The sequence below is a fragment of the Corylus avellana genome, chromosome ca3 (genome assembly GCF_901000735.1).
Source record: "Corylus avellana chromosome ca3, CavTom2PMs-1.0".
Taxonomy (NCBI): Eukaryota; Viridiplantae; Streptophyta; class Magnoliopsida; order Fagales; family Betulaceae; genus Corylus; species Corylus avellana.
Genome location: NC_081543.1, coordinates 8,353,687 through 8,364,674, shown reverse-complemented (window position 1 = coordinate 8,364,674; position 10,988 = coordinate 8,353,687).

Sequence of the window (10,988 nt, the reverse complement as noted above, 5' to 3'; positions counted from 1 at the left end):
ATTGAAAGATAGATACACTAAATTGAAAATTTTTAAAGTTTAGAGAGATAATTACAGATGAAAGTTTAGGAGGATTAAATGAAGTTTTCCCTAATTTTTATCTCTCTTATTATGGACAGGGAAAAAAAAAAAAAATCTTTTTTTTTTTCTGGTTTAAGATTTTTTTTATCAGAATAAAATTTAATGAAAACAAGTTCCAAAAACTAATATTTGGGAGCACCTATCTCCATTTGAGAAGTTAGTTTTTATTCCCTCCTATTTCTGACTTAAATTTTATGATGACACCTAAATAAAATATAAGTGTTTAAAATAATGGAGAATTGTTAATTTAGTGCAACGACAGTGAATTCCATCAACTTAGAATATATTATTTCCATATTAGGTTGATTATGTTTCCATAGAAAAATATTCAACATTTTTTTTTTTTTTTAAGAAATGCTAGGGATATATATATATATATATATATATATATATATATATATATATATATATATATATATATTTGTATTTGGTCCATCTAATCTTACAGATTAACCATTATATTTGTAGACTTATGGGGACTGTACATAAGTCAATGGAGGACTCTACAAATCTATGTATCTAACGGTTAATCTATTGAATTTGTAGGAGAATATGGACTAAATATGGAGAACTTATTGACCCCCTAGCATTTTTTTTTTTTAACTGGAATATTCACCATTTAGGTTAGGTTTTGTGATTTCAAAAAGTAGCGATTTTAAAATATGCGATTTGAAAACGCAAATTTTAAAAATGTAATTAAGCGTTTGGCAAACTCGCAGTTTGGCCTTTAAAATCACAATTTAGCCTTTAAAATTGTGCTTTTTCCAAAAAAAAACTTCCTTACCTGCAATCTAAAAACACAGATTTTTTACATTTTCAAATTGCAATTTGTTTAAAATGCAATCCCGTACAATTTATTTTTGGCGATTTGGTTTAAAATCACCATTTTTGTTTATGAAATCGCAATGCCAAATGCACCCTTAATTGTAATCAAATTTTAGTATTCTTGGATTTCTTCACCTACTTCAATTATCTTATAAATAGGCGTCGAAATTCTGTTTATTTTGTCTCTTTACTTCCGGTTTTCTTTTCCTAGTTTATACTACTCATAAATTTCTACATGGTATCATAGCCATTTTACTGTGAAATCCAACATTCTCTTTCAATTTTTCAGCGTTCTTCACAACGGTGCCTCCTCCGGAGATCCTACGAGCAACTTTTAAACCTGTTCATCAGCTATTCTCCTTGGATCTCTGCCTTCTATTCGTTATTTCAAATTAATGACCACATGAATCAAAATTTTGGATTCCGATCTACATAACTCTGTCAAAATTAGCAAAAATGAACACCTAACACGCCTTCAATTGCCATTGAAGTTTCTATGAGCCATTCTATGTGCCACATGCGCCACTAGAGTCCTCGACATGCTTAATCGCATCGGTGACGCAACTCCTCTACAAGTCCAGGTAACCGACCTAAGCAGTTTTGTGAATGCATGAGTGGGATTCGAGTCACTAGATCTAATACCGGGTCAAGTGGGCTCACTTCGTATGCAAGTCGGATTTGGGTTGTCAATTCCATAATCGGCCAAAGTGGACCCATGTTGGCCTTATTCTCTGGCCGTTGCTGTAACGCCTTCAAAATTAATTAACTAGGGTAATTAATTCTAAGTGTTACCCGCAGCGTCCTTAATTTGATTAAATGCTAATTAATAGGAAATGAAATGCTACATGTTAGAACAATTTCCAGTACAGCGTGAGCTATACGTTCTTCGAGGCGTGCTTGATTTGGAATATGCTTGTGATTCTCCCTGATTGCTGCAAAATAGCAAGAGCGTCAAAAGATTTGCCTAAGTCAGCTTCTTGGGAAAGAACAATTTGATGAACAAAGCTCAATAATTCAGTCTAATAGAGTATTATTGAATATGAGAGAGATCCCTTTATACCTTGGTGTAAGGGCCAATTTATAGGCTAAGGAGTGGAGTTAGACTTGGACTTGGTGTAAGGGCCAAACTCTTAGACTTGGACTAAGAGTTTGAATTGGACTTGGGGTCCTACTTCAATTATGCTTGGAGTAGGATTGTTGTGTTAGATTCTTCAAAGAGTTCTAATTGGACCTTGATTGAGACTCCTACTCCAATGATGCTTTCCTTGTGGGCCTGATATAGGCCTTGAAGCCCAAAATCTAATGGGTTGATTGAGTGAAAATATTCTTAACAATAACCCTTTAATTCCCTTATCCGAATCACTTGGATAATGGGAATTTAACCTAAGTCCCTGGATCATCCTAGACTCATGCCTTCCTTGGAGTGCATCTCAGAGTTGCTTTAAACGTCTTGGACTTTGACAGCCGGAGTTTCTCGTCATTGCTGCAATTCAATGCGCCAGACCGAGGGTTAAATACCCCCCAACTCTCTTCTTTGACTGAGGGTTAAATCCAACCCTTCCTTTAGGACTCAATTGAAGAACCAAGTATTCTCCTTTATCCATAAACCTGCAAGCCTGTAAACCTTTCTCCTGAAATAAAAAATCCTATAAACATCATTAATACATATACCCCCCATGACTGGGTATGTAAACCGGGAGGGAAACCCTACCCTTCTTACCAAACTTAGCTAAACAACTAAGTGCATACCTTTACTTATGAACCGGGAGTCAAGCCCGACCTTACTTACTGGACTTAGCTAAACAGCTAAGTGCATACCTTTACCTATGAATCAAGAGTCAAACCCGACCTTACTTACCAGACTTGGCTAAATAGCCAAGCTCAAACCTTTACCTGTGAACTGTGAGTTAAACCTGACCTTACTTACCAGACTTAGCTAAACAACCAAGCTCAAACCTTTACATGTGTTTCCTTCCTCGGGATTGCGTGGCCCAGGGTTTCCTCTTGCTGCTAGGGGTGGCCTGGCTCTTCTTGTTTTTCCTAAGGGTTTTCTCCATGTAGCCTTTTCTTTTCTCAAGGTTTTCTCCCTAGTTTTCCTTATGGTTTTTTCCTTATAGCCTACTTTTTCCTCAGGGTTTTCTCCCTATATCGTTGTTTTTCCTTAGGGTTTTCTCCCTGATTTTTCCTTAGGGTTTTCTCCCTATAGCCTTGTTTTTCCTAGTGTTTTCTCCCAAAATCCTTGTTTTTCCTAGTGTTTTCTCCCTATTCTGGGGGTTGCTTCATGTCTCCTTGTTGCCGGGGATGAGTCTTTTTTTTTTTTACCTAGTTGTCTTCCGTTAATTGTTTTTAGCCCAAGGTTGTCTCCTTTGTTTTACTAGGCTGTCTCCCGTTAATTGTTTTTAGCCCAAGGTTGTCTCCTTTTTTTTACTAGGCTATCTCCCGTTAATTGTTTTTATCCAAAGTTTTCTCCTTGTCTCCTGTAAAATAAAATCTTGTCCTCAAGCCCGACAGTCAATTGACCGGGGACCCTCTAACGTTCAAGTCCGTATTAACAAAGAACATTAACATAGTTGATGAAAATATAAGTGAAGAGGGAAAAATACGTGGAGATACTATTGATAGTGTTTCTTCGGGTGCTCTACATTCTGTGGTCTTGACAGTAATTTGCCATTTGCTGCATGTAGGTGATAAGTGCCTTGCCTTTGTCCTTAATACTGTGTGTCTAACTCATTGTTTTGGTCTTACCCCCGAGTGTTTCCGAAGTTTGATGATTGCAAGTTTTCGAGCTTTTGGACCTCGGTGTTTCCCCTTCGAATCTTGGCCTTTTGAGTTGGTCCTGAGCCAAATCTCCAACTTCGTTATCTTTTGAATTTGGGGTCTCCTTTTTAGAATCTCCACTTTGGAGTCCATATGCTCGAGATTATTCTTGTCTCTGGAGTTGACTCACTGTCTTCTCCTCTTTTCTTTTTCTTCCTTTTTCTTCTTTCTTCTTCCTTCTTTTCTTTTCTCCTATGGCCAGCCACTCTTCCACATTTTTTTTTCTTCTTTTCTTTTCTTTTCTCCTTCTCTCCTACGGCCATCCTTTTTTTTTTTTTTTTTCTTCTATTGACCAACCACCTTTTTTTTCTTCCTTCCATTCCAAATTTGATTGATTTTCCGTGTTTAGATCTTCTCCCACCTGGAAAGTTGACAATCACCTCAACATGTGTTCACCACCATGATGGGTTTTTTATTTTTATTTTTTATTTTTATTTTTTATTTTTATTATTATGAGAAACGAAATAATCATCTCCACAGATGGCGCCAAACTGTTAGAATAGTTTTTGGTATGGTGTGAGATACACGTTCTTCGAGGCATGCTAGATTTAGAATACGCTTGTGATACTCTTTAATGGGTGCAAAATAGCAATAGCGTCAAAAGATCCGCCAACGTCTATGCCGAGGAAACTCTGATACCTAAATTAGTTCCTTGGAGAAGAGCAATTTGATGACAAACCTCAATAATTCAGTCTAATGGAGTATTATTGAATATGAGAGAGATCCCTTTATACCTTGCTGCATTAGCCTTTTTATAGGCTAAGGAGTGGAGTTAGACTTGGACCATGTCTCATTCTTCAACTTGATGTGGGAGTACTAAGAGTTTGAATTGGACCTGGAGTCCTACTTCAATTATGCTTGGAGTATTACTGTTGTGTTAGATTCTTCAAAGAGTTCTAATTGGACCTGGATTGAGACTCCTACTCCAATGGTGCTCTCTTTGTGGACCTGACATAGGCCTTGAAGCCCAAAATCTGATGTGCTAGTTGAGTGAAAATATTCCCAACAGTTACCCCCCAATTCTTTTATCCTATGCACTTAGATAATGGGAATTTAACCTAAGTCCCGGGATCATCCGAGACTCATGTCTTCCTTGGATCGTATCTCGGAGTTGCTTTAAATGTCTTGGACTATGATAGTGGAGTTTCTCGTCATTGCTACAATTCAATGTGCCAATTTGATTTCCAAGAGATATTTTTTCTTTAAATACCCCCCAACTCTCTTCTTTGACTAAGGGTTAAATCCAACCCTTCTTTCAGGACTCGGTTGAAGAACCAAGTATTCTCCTTTGTTAGGTTTTAGGTTGGCCTAATGTGTTGCAAAATACTACCTAAATTAATAGATAATATTTAGTACGTTTTAACTTGCAAGTGCACAATATCAAAACAATAGTATAGTGCAGCAAGTACGAGGTCGATTCCACGAGGATTGTGATTTTGTTTTGAATTAATTAAAATATCAAATTGTCACATATTTGATATTGTGAAAAAGAAATAAAAAGATAATAAAGATAAATGAAAGGTAAAGGCAGAGCTTTGATATCCACCACTAATCATACTTAGATAATATAATAATATGCTAATGCTTTGATCATGTTATGCATATCTAATGTTTGTCAACCTAAGGGCATGGCGTATACTCCTAAGGTTATAGATTTCCTTAAGCAACGAGTTAGACATGGTGTATACTCTAACTCTTTTCTTTTTTAAGGGATTTAGCATGGTATATACTAAGTTGTTCCTTAGGAAAGTATATGTTCTATGGAAATCGACAAACACATGAGGCCTAGGGCATGGCATATACTCCCGGTTTCCCATGTTGATTAATCCAAGAATTGCGGTGTGGATTCTTTTGTTACTTATGTTAAACCCAGGATTCGACCATCCAAATTGATTTAACTAAATAGCCCATACCACATGCATATGTTGATCATGTACACATATATGAGGAATTCATGCAAGTAGGCATTAATCAGGTTAAATAGCACAACAAGATCATCACAAGGGCGCTAATATTGAAATATTAACTAAACATAATTAGCGCTTCAATCTAGCCATACTAATTAAATTAGCTATACATAAAATTGATGTTAAACATCTTCATAAAATAAAAGGAAAGAAAAGAAAAGAATAAACCTGAGACTTGAACCTCAAGAGCTCCTCTTCTTCTCCTTACCAAGTATATCTATTTTAGAGGCTTAAGGGCCTATTTATAGGTTTTAGAAATCCTTGACAAAGTAGTAAACCTAGAGATTTCATAGGGTTTTGAGACCTATTACAATTGGGAGTTGGAAAACCTTAATATGGAAAGAGGGACATTCTGGCCGCCACTTGATGTGTCTCCTGCGCACGGGTGCGATCGATCGCAGCCCGTGTGCGCTTGATCGCAGGTCTGCGATCGATCCTTCTTCTGTCATGCGCTCGATCACTCCTGGCCTGATTTGTACTGTGTCCTCTCGGGTACTGACTCGATCGCAGGTACCCTGTGATCGATCGTAGTATCAAGGAGCTCCAATTTTTCACATCTTCTCTCTTTGAGCCCAACTCATCTAGATTTACTTCATTTTCTTCCAAAAGCCTACAAAAGGATGAAAAACACAAAAAGGAATTAAAATGGCCTAATTAACTAAAACCAAAGGATTAAAACATACAAGTTAAGAGCTGAAAATATGAATATTTTAGCACTTATCACCTAATTCAATGACTTGTCTTGCAATGTTCTTGTTATTGTTATCCTTCTTTGAGTATTTAAAACTTTGGGTAATAGTGTTTAGGTTCTCAAAGCTTGGTTGAAAAAGCCTCTGTTTTCCGGTCAGAAGCTCCGTTAAAACGAGACATGCAACAAGGAGTTACAGTTTTCTCATCAGAAGCTGCGTCAAGACGGAACATGTAACAGGAGTTACTGTTTTCTCGTCATAACGAGGATGTGACGAGAGTGAAGTTGAAGCTATTGTTTTCTCGTCTGGAACCCCGTTAGAACGGGACATGTAACGAGACCATAGCCAAAGCTACTGTTTTCCCTTTATAGGCTACGTTAAGACAAGACAAGTGACGAAGAGGAGGCATTTGTTCTTCACGTTAGGACGAGACTACTTTTCGTTAAGACGTGGGTTGTTTCAGATCTACGAATCTGGCCTTCATGTCATAACAAGAAAGTGTCCCGTTAAGACATGACAACGGAAATGTTTCACTATAAAAGGATTTTTGTCATTGTTCATTCTTTAGACTTTGGAAATATTTTTTGTGGGCTCCTTTCAGTGAAGTCTTGATTTTTCTCCACGGGAGCTATGTCTCGGTGGTGTCGTTTTATTCAAGAGGAGACGTGTTATAGCTTGGAGTGGCTCTTTTCTCTTGATACCACTAAGATGCGGTACGATCCGTCTTCCCTAGGTATGTATTAGCTAATTCCTTAATAGACTACATATAATCAAGGGAATAGTATAACCTATCTTTGGTTAGCACGAACTGTCTACCTAAATTACACTAAACTAGGGTGTATACAATTTGTCTTCCCTAGGCATGATCTATCTAACCCTCTTGATCATATGTCACTTAAAATCATTGTATAACAATCATTCACATAATCACATAAAATATGAAGAATTGAGTTCAATCAATATAAAAGACTTTCTAAGACAAAAGAAGAACTTCATAATGATTGAATGTAAACATTAAAAGCAATTGTCACAGTTATACAACCATCATGCATCTAAAAAAACCAAAATTAAAATACAATTAAACCATTATTACTTGGAAAGTGCTACATCAACACCCTATTACGAATTGAGCCGCTTATGCCTCGGTTGTTTCATCTGATAGGAAGTTCAATAAAGTCTGAGATGTTAATTCATTTATACTGGAATTACTTTGAAGCCTCATGAGTTTGTGTTAGTTCACTTTGCACTAATTGTAATTTGTTGTTTCTCAAATTGTCATTCGTAAGTGATTTGATTTGTGATTTCTTGAAATTTTGGAGATAGAGTTTATTTTTTTAAGCTTGCCAAATAATGAGAACCATTATTTTTTGTGATACTTCATCCTTTTGAATAACATAATGATGACAATATGATCCAAGTCTATGGCCTATTTCAGGTTTTGTGGGTATTATTCCTATTAAACGCTCACGAGACTTCACTCGACCTCTAGGGATGCCTAAGGGTTTAAAAGGCTTGTTATATACGCTAAATGTAATCGTATATCCCACAAAAGAAGGATTTATCTTGTTGTTTTTCTATTTATTTTCTGTTTTCTATTACTAATGGATTAGCAATATGTAAGTTTGAGGGTGTGATAAGCGCTGAATGTAGCACATTCAAGCTCCTTAACTCGTATATGTTAATTCCTTATCATTGCTATTTGTTTGATTTTGTGATGTTTTAGTGTTTTCAGGTGTTTAATAACGATACAAGAATTACTATTGATTTTAGACTTAAAGCGCACTTTGAGAAGACCTAAAAGATGTGATTAAACTTAACCCATTATTATAGAGGATCTATATGACGTGGTTAAGTTTAATCAAATCAAGGAAATGATTATATCGGAATGTCTATAATTGGAGTTAAAATCGGATTAGATTCAAATTTGGATTCTACACACGTCTCAGTATTTGGACCATAACTTTCAACTCAAGTATCGAATTGAGGTGAAAACAACAACATTGGAAAGCTAACTCTAAGTACGACAAATAATTGTGAAATAGGATTTTCCTAATTCAAATTTTACTGTGCCAAAATCATTCCGCAATAAAAGAACGTAAATTTGGACGAATCGTATTCTGATTTGTATTAGGATTGCTTCCTAATTTGACTAGGAGACTGAAGTACAATTTTTCTGAAATTTATAGGGCTTCTAGGGTTTGTTTTACACTCTATAAATAAGCTTCTAAGCTTTGAAGAGAGGTGTGCTTAGTTTTAAACATAAATTATCTTCTTGGAGGCTTGACAAGTTGAAGATGAGAAGATCATAGCAGGAGGCCATCTTAGCACTAGATGAGCGGCTAAATTCGTAATAAGGCGTTGATGTAGTCCTTTCCAAGTAACAATTGTTTAATTTTAGGGGAAACTTCACTAAGCTCCCCTGAACTTCCGGTCGATTTTGCAGACCCCCCTGAACTTCAAAAACTCTCATTTTGGACCCCTAAACTTCCATTTTCTCTCAAATAAGGCCCTTTCGTCTATCTGAAGCGTTAAGACCAAACAGAATGCACATCACATGACTTTCACGTGATTTTTTAGCCTTCACTTACCCGTTTTGCCCTCACACTCACTCACTGAAATACCTAAAATACCCTCACTCGAAAAGGGGCAAACATTTAACCTAATTGTTTCAAAATCGACGTTAGAAAGTTGCGAAACACTTCTAGAAGGTACTGAAGGTACTGCCCGTGCGAACCATCGTCATCATCGCCTGCAAACCATTGTAGCTGAAGTTTAGCTGTCGATTTGCAGCGTGTTAATTAGAAATCCCATATAAATCAGTTCGAATCTACTAGAATCAAGTAAGTTTCGTTATCCCTAAAATTTAGATTTAGGGTTTGTATTAGAAATTTTTTGAAATTTGTGGTTGATCAATAATTTGGGTTGGATTGTTTGTGGGTGATTTTGCATGTAACGCCTCTGGATGCGATTTTGAGTAGTATTTATTTGTTTAGGGTTTTTGAGTAGTATTTATTTCAAGTGGGTCATATTCTCGTCGTTTTTTTAGATTCGCTGTTTTCTGACAAGGCGTTAAAAGTTGTCATATGTGTGGTCAGCTTGTCGTTAGTTCCACATATTCTCAAGTTGTTGTTTTTCTGATCTAAGTGTGGTCCCCTAGGTTGGAGTTGTGTTGGACACGTGATTTGAACGAGATGAGTTTTATTACATTGAATAAAGTGGTCAAGTGGTCCCTTTCACTACCACTTGTTTGGTTGCTGACCTTAAAAGGCACAAATGTGCTTATACATTGGCAGATAAATGCACTTTTTGTTGAAGTTGTTGTTTACAATACAATATTAGTGCTTGATATAACCAAACGGGACCACAATGCATAGTGTGTAGCATAATGTACTATGCTCTTCGGGTTTTTAATATTTTTTTTTATAACTGTTTAGGGTATTACTACTTTGTGTAGGTGTTTTTTTTTCTTTCCCTTTGTAGTAGTTAAACTTTAGTGGCGTATTTAAAGTTGTGTTTAGGGATTTTTTTTAATCAATGACATGTGTCTGTTTGGTGGCTGCATTGAGCACAGGGGTAACATGGATAATATTGTTAGGGTTAGGGGCAAATTTTGTAAAGAGTTGTGTATGGTTTTTATTTAAAATAAGATTAAATGTATTCTTTCATTGGGTCCTGTTATTGGCCAGCAGTTGTGATTGTTGTTGTTTTTTTAATTTGCTGAAATTGTTTAAAGTGGGTTGCTTTGTTATAATGATTGATGAAAGTTAATAGTACTTAAACTTTAGTGGCTTGTTTAAAGTTGTGTTTAGGGATTTTTTTTTAATCAATGTCATGTGTCTGTTTGGTGGCTGCTTTGAGCACAGTGGGTAACATGGATAATATTGTTAGGGTTAGGGGCAAATTTTGTAAAGAGTTGTGTATGGTTTTTATTTAAAATAAGATTAAATGTATTCTTTCATTGGGTCCAGTTATTGGCCAGCAGTTGTGATTGTTGTTGTTTATTTAATTTGCTGAAATTGTTGAAAGTGGGTTGCTTTGTAATAATGATTGATGAAAGTTAATAGTACTTAAACTTTAGTGGCTTGTATAAAGTTGTGTTTAGGGATTTTTTTTAATCAATGTCATGTGTCTGTTTGGTGGCTGCTTTGAGCACAGGGGTAAGATGGATAATATTGTTAGGGTTAGGGGCAAATTTTCTAAAGAGTTGTGTATGTTTTTTTATTTAAAATAAGATTAAATGTATTCTTTCATTGGGTCCAGTTATTGGCCAGCAGTTGTGATTGTTGTTGTTTATTTAATTTGCTGAAATTGTTGAAAGTGGGTTGCTTTGTAATAATGATTGATGAAAGTTAATAGTACTTAAACTTTAGTGGCTTGTTTAAAGTTGTGTTTAGGGATTTTTTTTAATCAATGTCATGTGTCTGTTTGGTGGCTGCATTGAGCACAGGGGTAAGATGGATAATATTGTTAGGGTTAGGGGCAAATTTTCTAAAGAGTTGTGTATGGTTTTTATTTAAAATAAGATTAAATGTATTCTTTCATTGGGTCCAGTTATTGGCCAGCAGTTGTGATTGTTGTTGTTTTTTAATTTGCTGAAATTGTTGAAAGT